General features: G+C 34.7%; 1 protein-coding gene and 1 pseudogene across 1 annotated transcript in view; one reads left to right on the top strand and one right to left on the bottom strand.

The window, feature by feature from the left end:
* LOC141421428 (bifunctional heparan sulfate N-deacetylase/N-sulfotransferase 3-like) overlaps positions 1–14,955 on the bottom strand; it is an 87,894-nt pseudogene extending 72,939 nt beyond the window's left edge.
* Positions 1–17,429, top strand: part of LOC141421631 (serine/threonine-protein phosphatase 4 regulatory subunit 1-like) — a 280,678-nt gene that overhangs the window by 124,670 nt on the left and 138,579 nt on the right.

Below are 17,429 nucleotides of genomic sequence, written 5' to 3'. Positions count from 1 at the left end.
TCAGTATCTTCCCATGTGGGGCTTTCTCAGCCTAGGGAGCATCTACTGCATCTCTACCTGAATAAGGCTGCAGTCTCTTTTAGGTAATTTATCCTGTCACATATTCAGAGAAGTCTTTACTAACAAGTCCCCAAATCAATGAAATGCAGGTTAAGACTTGTCTCCATTTGTCTCCACTTGTTTTTCATGGCATATGGCATAGTTTTATAATTAGTTATCTACTTCCTCTCTTCCACTTTAAACAAGTCCCAGGGAGTCTGGGTTCTGATTTATTCCCTGTTCTCTGCTCAGTGCCCAGTCTACAGCAAGCACGTGACAGGTACTGGTGACCAAGTGTGCAGACCAATTCTGACCACTTTCCTCTCACTTAAATTCTTACTTTCTCAATTTTCTCAGGGAAGTTACCAGTTAGCAGATGTGTGGCAACTCACAGGGAAATTTTAATACCTATATAAGTAATACTCAAGAAAATGTTTGAGGCTTCAGTTAAAATTATTATTTCAGTGCCACACAGACATATCTATTATCTTGAAATTTTATACTTAATTGCACTGTATAAAATATGAAATTATGAGATTTTACTAAATTATCATTTCCAAGTAGACACTGTGGAGACAATACAATTGAATAAGCAAAAAGCAATGCTGTAGCCCTTAGAAAAATTCCCCTAAAAACTCAAAGAGAAAAGAAAAAAATTAGCATTCAGGTATTTGAGCAACACAATTAATGCCATCACTGAGGAAATCATTATTTATTACTATCTTTGATTGTATTTATTTACCTAAACTCTTGCTAGTAATTAAGAATGGTACTTTACTTTTAATGTTTACCTCTAGCTCAATCTTTCCAAACAGAAGAAACTTTTTAATTCCCATTAATGACTAGAAGACCCATTGCTTCTTTCCATATTTCACAGATAGGCAAGTATGAAAAATAATGTAATTAAAACCCCCACAATGATACCAAGTTAAACGGATATTCTGCAATCTACAGAGAAAAAAAATGTAAAGCTTCATTACAACATAATTTGGCAATACTTCTAAATGCTTTTGTGTATTTCATTTTGGTTGGAATGTCCCATTTTCTCAGTATATAAAAGTTCATGCTTTGGTTAACTATCCCACAGTATTGGGAAATTACATTTACAATTTATATGAGTTTAAGATAAAGCTTTTCTCTATTTACGTTTGGTATTTTGGAGTTGTTGCTAGAAAAAGAAAACTTGTTTGCTTTGACTTTTTAAATGGCTTCTTTAAGAACTGAGGCTATTTAAGACATTTTTTCCAGATGATAAGAGCATATTTGGAAAAATGAGATTAGAACCTTTTAACAAAAAAGGTGTATTCACACAATATACATATATGTCACATATTTATAAATGAATATATGTTGTGTATATATATACATACAATGCATATATAATATATACAAAGAAAACAAGTTTATGAAACTATTTCCTTGAATATGAGAAGCATTTTAAAACTTGTAAAGGCAATTTGTTTTCCTAATATAAAACTGATGGCCCATACAAAAATTTCAGCTCATGAGAACCTTTGGGGCCTCTGGCACCTGGGGGTGGAGTCCTGGAGTAGCAACTATGACTGAGGAGAAGTGAGGAAAGGCAGTGACTGCTGGCCAGGTGGACCATGGAAAGTAAACTGAACAAAACCTAGCATAAAACCAGGAAAGCCAGGATTTATCTCCAGGCTAGAGAATTAAGGTTTGCTAACAGTTTACATGCTAAGACTGTTAAATATTATAATAATTCTCATGACAAATAATGGGATGTCTGGTATAGTATGAAATTTAAAATCCTGAAAGATATAAGTAGCAAAAGAATTGGATTTTTTTTCTTTCAATTGTGAAATAAAGGAATTATAGAAGTAATCACTAAGGTTCAGATTTAAAATTCTGTTTTAAGTCAGGAATAGAGGTAGATGCCTGTAATCTAGTACTCTGGACCCTGAGGCAGAAGGATCCTGAGATCAAGGACAGTCTGATGCATAGTGAGATCCTATCTCAAAAATAAATTAAAAAATAAGGTTCTATGTTTCTTTGATATTATCTTTGCAGTTTGGAAAATAATCTCATATTCAGCTGCCAAATCTGAATATGCTATTTATAATCTATGACTTAATCTTAAACTAATAGGTGCAGTTTTCTTTGTACATATTTAAGGAAGTAATAACCTCCTAAAATGTGATAGTGACTTGATAAAAAAAATTGGCTAATATTTGTAGATTTGGTTATTGAATATCTCTCAGTTTTCTTATGTGACACTTTTAAATTCATACTGTAAATTTCTGTCTTTTGTCTGGTATGTGAAAAAGCCTTCTGTAATGATTATGTTATTTTTAATACATTTAGTTTAAGGGTTTAAAATCATCTTCTCTTGGCAGTTATTGTATAATAAAGAATTCAGTTGCTCTTCCTCATTCCTGGTCCTAGAAAGAAACCTTAAATCCTTGGAATTTCCCAAATAACAGGAACATCTTTGTTATTAGTGATAAGCCTGTGCGACCATATGTGTTTTTATACTAACAAGAGGACTTAGGATGAGATTTGGTCACATCAGAAAGACCAACTGTGTAATTAGACAGTTGTGGTATCGAGGAAGTGATATCAGTCTGACCTCTGAGGAAAGAAGAGCTAGCGAATGACTTCAATCACGTAGCCAATGAGTCAATCAGTCACACCTTTGTAATGAACTCAGTGGCTTGTATCTGTAATCCTGGCTGCTTGGGGGGCTGAGATCAGGAGGATCATAGTTTGAGGCCAGCCCAGGCAAAAAGTTAGCAAGATACTATCACAACCAGTAGCTGGAAGCAGTGGTGTGCACCTGTCATCCTAAGCTATGTGGGAGGCTGAGGTCATGGTTCCAGGGTAGCCCAGGGAATAAAATCTAAAGGGCACATAGTGATGGAAAAAAAATTGAGTGTAGTAACATATACCTCTCAAAAAGCAAGACACTATCTCCAAAATAACCAGAGCAAAAAAGGATGGGCATACAGCTCAAGCAATAGAGCACCTTCTTAGCAAGTGGAAAGCTCCGAGTTCAAATTTGCAAAACCAAAACAAAACCCTCCTGAATTTGAGGCTTAACTGAGCTTTGAACTTCCCTGGTTGGTGACATATTCATATGGTTCCAGAAACCTCAGTAAGGAAATGCTCTTTGTCTTACAGTTTGGTTAATATGAAGCATGCTTACAGTATCAAAGTCTTTGGACAAAGGTATTAATAATGTGCTCTTGTGAAACAGAATAGCATTATGGTAACTTGTAAAACAGAACTGAGACCTTATCTTCTGAAGTTACTTATTTCTGAGTGTATAATCTTCAATTAATTATATAATGAAAAAAGAATCTCATTCTTTCTATATTCAAAGATAACCAAGTCCATGACAACTAAATTATCAGTGCATCAGGTGTCCTAGAGTTAGAGAATAGCTCAGCAGCAGGAAGAAAGCAGAGTTCAGGAGTGTTGGACTCAATCAAAGTGCTGCACTTCACAGATCATAGGATCTTGGACAGGTTGTGTAACTTCATCAAGTTTCTATTTTCTCACTTACCAAGCAGGGGTAATATGAATAATTATTTGAAATATTGTAGAGAAAGAAAGATATACCAAAAGCAATATAGTAGTGTGTCATTTAACGTTCTTTCACTCAGTTACCATTATTGTCTCTCCCTTTGAAACAACAACAAATAAAATATGTAAATTCCACCATACTTTTGTTTTTTTTTTTTGTTTTTTTTTTTCATTTTTCTTTTATTATTCATATGTGCATACAAGGCTTGGTTTATTTCTCCCCCCTGCCCCCACCCCCTCCCTTACCACCCACTCCACCCCCTCCCGCTCCCCCCCTCAATACCCAGCAGAAACTATTTTGCCCTTATCTCTAATTTTGTTGTAGAGAGAGTATAAGCAATAATAGGAAGGAACAAGGGGTTTTGCTGGTTGAGATAAGGATAGCTATACAGGGCATTGACTCACATTGATTTCCTGTGCGTGGGTGTTACCTTCTAGGTTAATTCTTTTTAATCTAACCTTTTCTCTAGTTCCTGGTCCCCTTTTCCTATTGGCCTCAGTTGCTTTAAGGTATCTGCTTTAGTTTCTCTGCATTAAGGGCAACAAATGCTAGCTAGTTTTTTAGGTGTCTTACCTATCCTCACCCCTCCCCTGTGTGCTCTCGCTTTTATCATGTGCTCATAGTCCAATCCCCTTGTTGTGTTTGCCCTTGATCTAATGTCCACATATGAGGGAGAACATACGATTTTTGGTCTTTTGAGCCAGGCTAACCTCACTCAGAATGATGTTCTCCAATTCCATCCATTTACCAGCGAATGATAACATTTCGTTCTTCTTCATGGCTGCATAAAATTCCATTGTGTATAGATACCACATTTTCTTGATCCATTCGTCAGTGCTGGGGCATCTTGGCTGTTTCCATAACTTGGCTATTGTGAATAGTGCCGCAATAAACATGGATGTGCAGGTGCCTCTGGAGTAACAGTCTTTTGGGTATATCCCCAAGAGTGGTATTGCTGGATCAAATGGTAGATCGATGTCCAGCTTTTTAAGTAGCCTCCAAATTTTTTTCCAGAGTGGTTGTACTAGTCTACATTCCCACCAACAGTGTAAGAGGGTTCCTTTTTCCCCGCATCCTCGCCAACACCTGTTGTTGGTGGTGTTTCTGATGATGGCTATTCTAACAGGGGTGAGGTGGAATCTTAGTGTGGTTTTAATTTGCATTTCCTTTATTGCTAGAGATGGTGAGTATTTTTTCATGTGTTTTCTGGCCATTTGAATTTCTTCTTTTGAGAAAGTTCTGTTTAGTTCATGTGCCCATTTCTTTATTGGTTCATTAGTTTTGGGAGAATTTAGTTTTTTAAGTTCCCTGTATATTCTGGTTATCAGTCCTTTGTCTGATGTATAGTTGGCAAACCACCATACTTTTGGATCAAACAACTCATAATTCTTATTTAAGGGTGAATGTTTCTAAAAGATATACTATTATGATTAAATGTATCGAAAAGAGCTTTTATTCGCAGTACAAATTTCTTCTGGCAAAAGTAATAAACATTATGTATAAAATGGGAGGTAATGAACACCCCTGGTATGCCATAAATTTGATAAAGCTATAGCAATGATATCTGCAAAAACCCTTCCTTGACACCTCATATTCCCTTTCAAATACTCCTGCAAGTGAGTGGTTGAATTCTTGGATGAGTTTGAATGGTATTTAATAAGCAAATGCATGAGCACATTCCAGAAATAAGAGTTAAGCTAAGAATTCAGTAGTAATACTGAAAAGAGTCACAAAATGTGCATACACTCTGCTTTGACCTTCATTTTCACTTGTCAGATAAAAGTTATTTGGGGTGAAGTGACAGATTCGCTCCCACTCTTCCCTAATAACTATGTAATTTATGTTAGGTCCGTTTCCATTTAACAGGGCATGGTGTTTTTTTCTCTGAGAGTTCGCTTCAGAAATTTTGAAGAGTCATCATATATTTGTCAAGTGCCTCATAAGTAAACACACCCCTAACGGATGCGCTTTTTGAGAATACTCAAAAGAATGATGTAAACACTTGTACTTTGCACAGGCTAAGTTGATTGTGTTTTGAATTGCTAGGATTTATTCAAGTAAACACAAGAAGAGAAAAGCAAAAAAATAAATTTATGAAGATTTACTTTTTATAGCATGGTGACATAACTGAAAACTATCTGGAGACACAGTGGGGGAATTAGAGGGTTTACTTGTGTAGCTTTCTCAGAATTTGAAGCAATGAATTTTATTTGGGCCTTTGGAGTCTCTCAGAGTTAATAAAGCTGTAAACAATCTAGTGGCAGCCTCAAATTCTCAGAGTACTTTGATACACATTTTATCTTTCTGAAAATATATAAGGCTGATTAAACAAGGAATCTGTAAGTCTACATAGCACTAATGTGAATTGAAGTTTGATATTCCCGAGAGAATGGAAATATTGGTGATGATGTTTGTTTGTTATAACCATTGCTTACCCTCTGGTATGTGTATTTCACCAAAATAGTAATGCTTGAGGTGGTGTTTGTACAAATACAAGAAATTATATAAATCACACATAGTTATTTATTTAAGATAAAAACATTATAAAATGTCATACTATAATACCCTGAATTTGTCTTAAAGGTGTACCATGTTAGAGAAGTAATATCATTCTTATGAGGTTTGTTTAACAGCAATTGGTAGCAATAGGATAGAGGCTTTCAAATAGACCAACTATGGTGGTGACATGGGTGATGGAGCTTGACTTACAGGAATAAATCCCTTGTCCAGCTTCTACTGGCTAGTCAATCTTAGGAAAATTACATAAGTACTCTAAGGGTGTGTGGAAAGAAGTAAACACAATGTCTAATACTTAGAATTCCACAATTTCTCTTTCTATACTTTTCTAGGAGAGACAAGAATCTTGATTATCGAAATGCAAGTTTCTATTGCAAGTAGGGAAGACAGAATTATAGAATTTTGAGCTTTACAACATTCCCCGATCTGATCATAAATTCAAGGGAAAGAATGGGGAACTAGGGAGATGAGTCTGGAGGCTGCTATCGTGATCCAGGTGTGGGATGAAACATTTGCAAGTGAAGTGGGGGTGAAGATTTTTAATAAGGAATATAAAATGATAAAAAGAAAGAAGTGATAGAAATCATGGAATGACTGGGAATATGGAATGGGAGACATGAAAATTCGAAGTTGACCCAAGATTAGCACCTGTACAGGATCCACTCTTATTTCTCCTGTGCCACAACTTACATCTCTGCTCTGTTCATAACCATTTCTCAGAAAACAAATGGCCCCTCCATTTTAGGTAAACATAAAGATGGAAAGAACAATCAAAATTCAGGAGCAGCATACATGGCTCTGGAAATAGACCTTCCCCCAGCCCCGCACCGGCTCCAGCCCACAAGTAAGAATTTATAGGAGGATTCATTAAGGCTTTTAATTCACTTCATGTCCACATAAATTTGGGCAGCAAGGGACTATTTTCATATAGCACATTTGTTAAATTTATCTCTCTTTTTACAAAACCAGTTTAAGTCACCAGAAACATGTGGCTTGAGATGAAATTTAGCATATCTGTTTGAGGAAAAAGGGAAAGGAATTGAGGAATACTTTTCTACAGTATCTTGTTAGGAATTTCTATGAAATCTTCCCATAGAATAAATAACAGGGCAATATGAAGAAAAATTTATAAAGGAAAGGATTCTAAGTCCTTGGGGATAATTAAAACCACTTTCAAAAATCTAGTAATGTATCAAGATGAGAAGAAATTCTGTGCCACTGTAGATAAAGGTGGGGGAGGGGTGTTTTTACATAGGTGAAATGCAGAGATTTTAAAGAAAAAGCAGCAGTTCTTGTTTCCAAAGTTTGAAATAAGTATGCACAGATAGAACAAGTTAGACTCAGGCCTCAGTGTTATTAATTAATTAATTTTTGGGGGCAGTATTGAGGTTTGAACTTAGGGCCTCATGCTAGGCAGGCGCTCTACCAGTTGAACCATTCTGCCTGCCTTCTCAATGTTACTTTTGACCTGTTCCCTTTTGCTTCCTCATTCTCTGTCAAATAAAAAGCCCCATCGAATCTATTTCAAACCCACATCCACTGATTACTTCTGAGTAATACAGCTTGTCTGCTTTTCCCTATCGTTCCTTGCTTGTCTCCATCCTTATCACTCCATTCTAACGTTGTGGAATTTTATCATCTGTGTGGAAGCATTAGCACTCTGGGGAGGAGATGACAGTGTCACCTTAGAGTTCAAAATACTTAAAAAATACTTAATTCTGGGATTGGCAGAGTGGCTGAAGTGGTAGAGCAGCTACCTAGTAAGCATGAGAGCCTAAGTTCAAACCCCAGTGCCAACAACAACAAAAATCTAATTCTGAAAACAATTAGACATGATCTTTCAATTTAGGAACATAGATTTTAAAATATTTTGGCAAACAAATAGTTGTAAAACAATTGCTACTAATACATAAGTGGAATGCAGCTAAAAGAAGTAATTTCTTCTAAAGATTATAATTATTTCAAAAAAGGAGAAAACAAATAACTGATAATATAAAGGAATGCTAAGGAGAATAAATACCAGAACAAATTAATTTTCCAGAAATTGCTAACTGAAAATATCTCTGATCAGATTGAAATAAATTTGCCATATTCACACAAGTGAAGGGGGAGATTTGAAGTACTTTGATGATAGAGTAAAATAGAATATCTGCTTACCTATTCTACTTCTACTTTACCAAAGAAAAACAAGATATTTATGATGAGTTAAGCATAAAATTAGATGAAGAGGTAATGATATAAACCAAAGTAATTACAAATTATTTTAAAATTTCCAGGCTTTTGCTTGGGCTGGCCTGGATCATGATCGTTCCATGCATGGCTGGAATGACAGGTGTGGCCACTATGCTGTCTTATTGTTTGAGATGGGGTCTAGCTAACTTTTTGCCTAGGCTGGCCTCAAATTGTGTTCCTCTCCACCTCCCAAGTGACTGGGTTTACAAATCTGATTGACCATGCCCTGCTAAACATGTAGGTTTGATATGAAAATACTTTCATTAATCATAAAGAAAGCAAATAAGAAGATTCATGAGTTGAAAATATGCCAAACTTTAAAAAAAAAAAACAACATAAAAAGAGAAGAATGAAAGGATTCTGGAGTCTGTAAATCAATGAGCCTAAAGTCAAACCCATAAAACTTAAGATTGCTAAAGTACTGATTGAGAAGTAATAAAGAGGACAGCAATAACTTTGAGGAACTATTATATTTATTGCCTTATCATTTTCTTTCTTCCTTTATTTGGGGGGGGGCAGTAGTGGGGTTTGAACTCAGAACCTGTGCTTGCTTGGCAGGTGCTCTACCACTTGAGTCATACCCCAGCCCTCTTTTTTTTCTTTTTTGCTTAAGTTACTTTTTACATAGGGTCTTTCACCTTTTGTCCAGGCCAGCCTGGACCATGATCCTCCTATCTATGTCTCCAGGTGGCTGAGATTACATAAACTGGGCACCACACCTGGCCCAGGTGATTAGTGGTTGTGGTGAGGTCTTGCTAACTTTTTGCCCAGGTTGGCCTCAATCATGATGTTCTTGATCTTTGCTTCCTAAGTAGCTGAGATTACAGGTGTGAGTCACCATGCCCAGCCCCTAAACAGTCCTTTTAAAATAGTTCTAAAGTGGTATCAAAAAAATGTCATACACATCTTCATTCCTGATTTTATAAAGGCTCCCTGTGACATTTTTTGTTATCCTTATGGATATTAGTTGAATTAAACAAATTTGCAGTTGATATAGCAACTACTGGATCTATATTAATTTGGAATAAAGACTGTTGCCCTCTACAAATCTCTAACCATGATATGCTCAGTTTTACCAATAATGATAAAAATGCAAAAATCATAAAAAATAGGAAGGACACAGAGCTAGCAAATATATAAAGACTGTTATATAACAATAATCTTTATTGGGATATTTACATACTGTAACACTGAATATAGGACAAATATGAAACAATAAAGTGACAGTTGTAATCTCAAGACTTGCATTTAGTTAGCAAATCAATTGAACAAAAAAATTAATACCAGAAGGCTTAATAAAGAGCTCATTGTCAGAGATCTGGCAAGCACAGTTATGATGCAATGGCTTAAAAATTTAATGTGATATTTGGCTACATTAGTGGAAGTAAAGTACAAGTGAAAATAAAAAGTATTTTGCTGTTTTCTGCTCTCCTAAGACCATCAGACTTCATTGGGGCAACATATATTGGGAAGAAGGACAAGTTACAAATGGTACAAGTATGGCAACTGGGATGATGAGAAGTTTGAAAATCAGTTGCTTCAAGATACAAAACCTGGAGTGAAGCATCTTTAAATGTATCAATCATGTCTTTTATTTTCTACTGATTTGATATCTGGGACCTACTGATCCTGGAGAGATTCTTGCTCTAGCTACTTCTTGGAGATAACATAGTCTTGTCTGACTGCACACTCTTCAAATGCAAATCGACCAATCCAGAGCTTCTACCTCAGCCACCAATTATTCCCCTGCTCTAATCACCCCAGGGTCATGGACCAAGCAACTAAGACACCTCAGAGCCCATTGAAAGTATTCAAAGTAACTGATCCTAAGCTGCTTTCCCTGCGTTTGCCTTCCCTTCCCTCCAGAAACCACATTTTTGCCTTGTTTCCTCTGCCTCCTGACCAACTCCAGTGCCTCTCCAGGTAGCCCTACATAATACTGCATGCCTCTTTCTCTGGGGAACTGCCAATAGCAAACCATCTTTTCAATGTTAGCCATTTCCTGCCTGTTGGATCATCCAAATGATAACAAAAGCTGCATTTTAAGATCATAATGAATAGAATTTTAAGAGTGAAGAAATATTTATTTATTTTCATCTAATAATCATTTATTGAATACCTACTAGATGCCAAGTATCATTCTTCCTAGAAGCTTATTTAGATTTAATTTGCTGCTCTTTTGTGATTTCCTTCATGATTACACTGATTCTAGTTCTTTCTAAATCCTAAGATTGCTGATTATATTTAGCCATACTCAAAATAGTTACCAATCAGCATGTTGTACTATTGACTAGTCACAACTGCTGGCAGATGAGGGTTGAAGACTGGAGACAGTTTCTGGGCCAGGTTCATTTCATTGCTGAGTAGCTGCAAGGTTTGGGACATCTTGGGGGAGGGTATACAGTGATAGTGGCATTAGGAATAGTAGTATTGTCACATTTTACATTGTAAATAGCTAGCATGAACATACCAGCCCTCTTAAGTTGAATATTAAACTTGATAATATATCCTTTAGTCTCCTATCTTATCTCTTGCCCTTCATTTTGTGAAGCCATTCATTTTATGAAGTAAATTTTATATATACTTTGGTCATCCTGCACTGTGTAATGGCCAGTGTCTTTCTTAAATTGTGCTGCCTAGATTACTCTGGAAATGTCTACCAGCTCTGAGTGGACTCTGCATCCTGGTTGGTACTCTCCACTTCTATTAAGACCACTAAAATTACACTCTGTATTCAATATTAATAAAATGAAAGTATAGTGTGCCTTTTAATAAAATGCTTCACTGAAATAAAAATGATAGGATTTATTGCTTCTCTAGCTAGCAAGCAAACTAATTGAAAGATTATCACATATTTCTTAAATCATCAAGTCTTTCAATATATTTTAAATTATATTTTGGTAATATAATCTTTATTTCCATATTGGAAAAGTTAATGTGCTTACCAATCTAAAATGTTATATATTTAGCCATAGCATCTGCTAAACTTGGAAAGGAAGGAGGAAAAGAGCCATTATTTGAAAAATGATGATAATGCAATCAAAACTACAATCCACAGTATGACTTCATGTTTTCAGGAACTTGTTACACTATTAAAAATTTTTATAATATTGTCTTAAACAATGTTAAATATTATCTGATGCTGACAAAGAATTCTAAGAAAAAAACTCATTAATTATTTTATCATTAAAAATTAAACTACTAGATTTGCCATAATTTAGGTACAATTCTTCAACTGAGAGTATTTTTTATTGATAATTTTACTTTTCTAGGGCTACCTTCTCTTATTTTTGAAGCTGTGCAGTAGATACTTCAGACAGTGTGGTAGTTCAGTTATCAATGTAAAATTAATCTTTACTTCAGAGATGGTACCTTTCAAAAAAAGTCTCCATTTAAAATTTCAGTTCAATTCTGGAGCTAGTACTTATTTGATAACTAAGTTTTTTTTTAGAAAAAAATCAAACTCTAAAGCTGCATTCCCTTTGATAGTTGCAATCATCAAATGCAAGTTTGCTTAAGCAATTTGTTTGATGTTCCATACTAAGTTATTATACAGAGCTTTGAAAACTAAATTAAATGGGCATCAAATTCCTCTGTGAGTCACATGTGTCCACATTGTGCAAGAGGATAATAGGTCAGAAGTATTTTTCAATACTCAATGAAAATGACAGGTGTTTGGCTATAGATAGTGAAAGTAGGGCCTAGAGTTTCAGATCATAGTCTCAGATTCTTAGTTGGAAGGAAACTTTAAACATTCTTTAACTCAATCACCCATTTGAATATTGCATCCATGACCTTCATCCTTGGTTTGAACACCTATTTGTTCCAAGGGCAGCCCAATGCTTCTTGTTCTTTCATTGGGAAACATTTATGTTCATTTAAAAATTGAGAGTCTCCAAGCTGATGGAGAAAAGCAGGATATAAACTAATTTAGGAATGTAACAGCGAAGGTTTTCCTCCAGAATAGTTTCAGCTGAATTGGAGTAGTTTCTATATCAACTGGTAAATAATATTCAATCATGTGGAAAGTTACTCTAGAAATCCAAGGGAAAAGTTGCTCTGTAACTTCTACCTCAAATTCTCCATTTCTCTTATATTGCCAGGATTACCAATAAGTAGGGAAAGCTACACTTAAACCTGTGAATTGGGTACAGGAGGCTAGTGGGGAAACCCAAGTGGCACAGTTTCTGTAGAATCACAAGACTTGAATTTCTGGTTTTAATTCTGTCACAAAGTAGTTACTGTATTTCTATGATTCTCATACATAAAGGAAAAATAATTGTACCTAGAAAGAAATATAGGAAATAATACAGAAATATTGTGAGAAATGAAGGAAATAACACAAAATATAGAGAAACTTAAACAATTGGTCTTTTCTTATTAGACCTTTAAATTTAGCTGCAATGCAATTTGGAGCTCTAACGCCTTAATGGTAAGTAAGTCTTAGCTAATGCATGTTTATAAATTGTATAAAATTCAAATTAAGGAAATCATATCAATACAAAACAAACTTTTAAACGTACAGATTCTGTCCCTATTACCAGTTACTTTAAACAACTCAAGAGCCCAGGCAAAAATTGAAGATGATAGCTTATGATATTAAATATAATGATAATAAAAATAACAGCTGCCATCTACTGAAAGTTATGTGCTAACTGCTGTTCCAAATGCTTTATGTATACATTCTCTTTTATGTTGTAATGGCTGGGGACTAGCTAATCCAGGACTCAGTCTTTCTTCCTTATCTATCTTCCCTTGACCAATAAAAAATCCATTGATTTATATTTGATGAAACACTAAAAATACATTTAGTCTTATTTCTGAAGATGAGGATCTTCATCCTTCATGACTGTTCTCTGCTGCCTCAAGCACCATAATCTGGTTTGTCATCATGTAGTTAGAAGTGACATTCCTAAGCAATCTCTGCTTGCACTTGAATTAGGAGGAAAAGAATTACCAGATTTTGATTTAGAATTATTCTTTCAGTTTATGATGAAATTGTAAAAAAAATACATGTAACTCTTATATTCTTAACATATTTGCTTTCAAGTATTAAAAATTTTAAATATGAACACAATATTGGCATCCATTGAATCACTCACATGATAATAGAACACCTATTTTTCTAAATACTGTTTGAGTTGTAAGGGATAAAACTGTGAATGACTTGTCTTTTTATCAAACTTGCTCTGATAAACTATTTTTGAAGGCTACCAAAACAGCAACAAAAATAACAAACCTTCCTGCCTTCTCTCACTATATTTACATATTTTCTTCCCTCACAAATTCCTTTCTCTTTTTCATTACGGATTTATGTAGCAACTTCACAAGTAATCTCCACATCATCACTTGGTGATTAATATTTCTAAAATCAGCAGTGTTAAACTTCTGCAGATAACAGAATCAATGCTTGCTGTACTGAGATAGAATTTTTAGTACTACTGCAAATTGCCCAATTTTATATAGTATTTACTATCTTTAGTTTTTTGGGAAAAAGGTGACTCTTCATCTTATAGGAGTTTGTAATTTGTTTCATGATATAAGTTTAGACAAACTCTATTCTTACTTTTTGTACAAGATATCAATCCATAACAAGGATGCCCTCTAAAATGTTTATTTTGGGGAGTAGATTAAAGTTAAAAAACAAGCATGAACTCCTGATTTTTTTATGTCTTTAAGAAAGAACAATAGAGTTTATGAATTCTAATACCTTCTTGTATAACTTTGACTATAGTACACTTTTACTGTGAATTCCCCTGGTCCAAATCATAAATCCTTCAGTATAAACAATATACCTTACTTAAGCCAACCAAATGTTCTATCCATATAACATGTATGTTTGGAATATCTTTCCATTTCCTAGATGGAGTCTTCATTGTCTTGTGACCACTTTATGGTCTCTTTCCTGGTATTTTACTTTAGTCTTATTTCACTCCAGTTTATCCCGACACATAAATTTTACTCGTATTTCAAGATGTACCCAATGGCATTTCCACAAGAACTCATCCCTTACCACTCCCAATGACACTTCTTTCTCGGAACTAAGAGTTTTGTATTTACAGTTTGACACTAAATCATGGACTATCTCATTTTGTTGGAGATTTGATCAATGTGTATATTCTGCCTTTCTAGTGCAGTAGGAAGCTCTTTTTGGACAGTAGATAAGTCTTATGAGCTCTGTCCATAGTGTTACAGTAACAGTTTTGCATCTTGTGAAGTCTTTTAAAATTAGACCCGTTAAAGCATTAACATGGTGATGAGCACCCAATACATGCTTACGAGCCTCAAACTGAAAGACTGCAATCCCAAGATCTTCTTAATGATCAGAGAGAAAAGCTGCTTAGAGAGGGCCAATATGCCAAAGTCTCAAGGAAGTTTTTAATATGAAAACCTTGTTATTTCTCTTGTCAGTATAGGGTACTTCAATGCAGTAGTCAAAGTAAGGTACTTACTAAGGCAAACTTTTTGTTGAGAAACATCTGCTCTACCAAAGATGACTCATTATGGAAGAGGTGAGGCTGCATGTGACTCCACATGTGCAGAAACCACCAGAATTCATCCACAGACCCCAACAGACAGTCATCTCCTTCATTTTCCTCTTGAGTTCCTGCAGGGGAAAATTATTATTAAGTTAATTGAGATTACATCTGTCTATCTATCTATCTATCTATCTATCTGTCTACTATCATCATCATCTATCTGTCTATATTGAAATATGTACATATCATACATGCTATGACATCATATGTGGTATTTATAAGACACCATTTATATTTTCTTACATATAGTTGAGCTTTTGAACATAAAATGAAGCAAAGGAAAATCTGTTAGGGAGCAACCAGAGAAAGGACAAACATTCTAAAAATGTTCAACATGGATATAAACATCATTGCGAGATGGAAATATGTAACCATTCCCAGGAACATCAGCACTCTTAACTTTTAGCATATTTGTACAATTTGTAGTTTGGAGAGAATGGGGGCAAGTAGCAAATGTAATCATGAGAATATGCCTGCCAAAAGGAGTGTGAGAGTCTCAGTAATAAATCATTTTGACATGGTTGTATGAGCAGTCACAACAAAATAATTTCATGATTCACTTGTGTCCCTCAGCACACGATATAATTTAAGTCAGTTATTTGTTGCAGTTTTCACACTGAAAATAGGCAGAAGTCTCTTGGCATTCCCCAGTAGTCAATTCATTCCTGACTTCCACCTCCCCAGCAATGAGATTGTGATAAAGTGATCTGAAATTCACTAGTTTATGAAAAGTCTCCTATGCTTCTGCTCCTAAGCTTGATTCCTTGTCATATATAACTCCTATCCTTCCCTGCATCTATCCACTAATTTCTCCTTCATTCATTTTCTAAATAGACTTTGTTCAGAGTTTATCATGACAGAACAACTGATCTCAGGGTTCTTTAGGAAGATAGCTCAAGTATGTGTTACCCTTTTTTGACTATCACAATGAAATCTGCAATAAAAACATTTATGCATTGGAATCATCCGGGAGGTAGGAAAATGATGTCTGCCTTCTGTCAGATTTATCTTAATTCATAGTAGGCATAATTTATGTCTTTCCTTTTTTCTTAATAGCTCTAATTAAGCTGATTTTCTTTAATTCTACTTCAGGGATGTTTGAAATCAGAATTATTATCTTGTGAACAAATGTCTGTTGCTTATTACTTTAAACACTATGATAAAAAAACAGTTGAAATGCTCATGGTTGGATTGTCCTTGCCTCCTTTGTCAGAACTGGGAGAAGACAGAAAAACCAGAGGTCAAATTCCTTAAGTTGTAAAAAATATACTTAAACCTCATAAATTTATTGCAATGTTTAATTTATTTTATTATATGTATGTTTAAACAACAGTGGTATTTTACCTGCATTATTTCCTACTGTGGTATTATCTTTAAAACCATTATTGAGATTTTACCTTGTGTCAAGAGTTTTTCATCTTTCATTTAATTATTACAACACCTTAAGAAGTAAAGGCCACTACTAACTTCCTTTTATAGGTTAAGGAAATTGGTCTTTAGAGAGAAGAAATAACTTATCCTAAGTTATTTCATAAGAGCTGAAAGACCTGAATTTCATTTAGATTAAGCAACTTTAAATTCAGTGTCTTTAGCTATCATTTGCTGACCAAATGTAGTCTAGATATAAGTTTGATATTTACTAATTCATTATCACACTGCTCTTTCATGTTGTTAGTTAATCCGTGATGTCATTAAACCTTCCAGACAACTCTTATTTCTTAGTAATTTAGTGAAATACACCAGCCTTACTAACCTAGAATCTTTTGCCATTTGGCTTCCCTACTAGAGGACTGCCAATTAAATAACAAAAGTTCAATTTCTCTTGTGCATAAGAATTGGGTTCTATTGTAAGAGCTTTTGTAAATGCCACAATGTACCCCCAACCCATCCCAACAATAAAAAATATCAAAAAATGGGTTCTGATTAGTTTAGTGTTAAAATAGTCTTATTTTTGGTACCTAACTAACTCTCTGACCTGGGGCCCTTCTAAGTTTGTTTTTATATCGAAAACAAGGGAATATTCCTAGTAGTCAATGGAAAGGTATAGGAAATGTATATGAATATGGTTATTGCTCATTAGTAGGGAAGTCTGATTTTTATTTTCATGTACTTCTCACAAAAATGCATTAACTCTTCAAAAGTTAAAATTAATCAAATAAGATAAAGGTTTCTCCTGGAATAAAGTCTTAACTATTATGACACTACTGCTTTTCTCTGTCCTTAAGAATTAATTTTTAAAAAGGTATTTTTTAATAGTAAAAGGAATTATTCATTTAGAAAGGAAGACCATGTACTTCAATTAAATTTTATAATATCTAATTTGGAAAGACTGACAATTAAATTTTTTATGTCTTCCCACTCAAAAATTATTTTTTTCTAGTCCCAGACAACATCAGCTACAGCTTTCTGGAAGCTTTCATAGTATACAGATACCAAGAACCTTCAAACTTAACCTTAGCTTCTCCCTGTGTTCCATTTTCTCTGGCTTATATAGAGAGAGCACTTTTATTGTAAGGCTGTGGGACATACACAAGTAAAAAAAAAAGGGCAAG

Source organism: Castor canadensis, chromosome 3 (genome assembly GCF_047511655.1).
Source record: "Castor canadensis chromosome 3, mCasCan1.hap1v2, whole genome shotgun sequence".
Lineage (NCBI taxonomy): Eukaryota > Metazoa > Chordata > Mammalia > Rodentia > Castoridae > Castor > Castor canadensis.
This window is presented reverse-complemented; position numbering and strand designations above follow the sequence as displayed.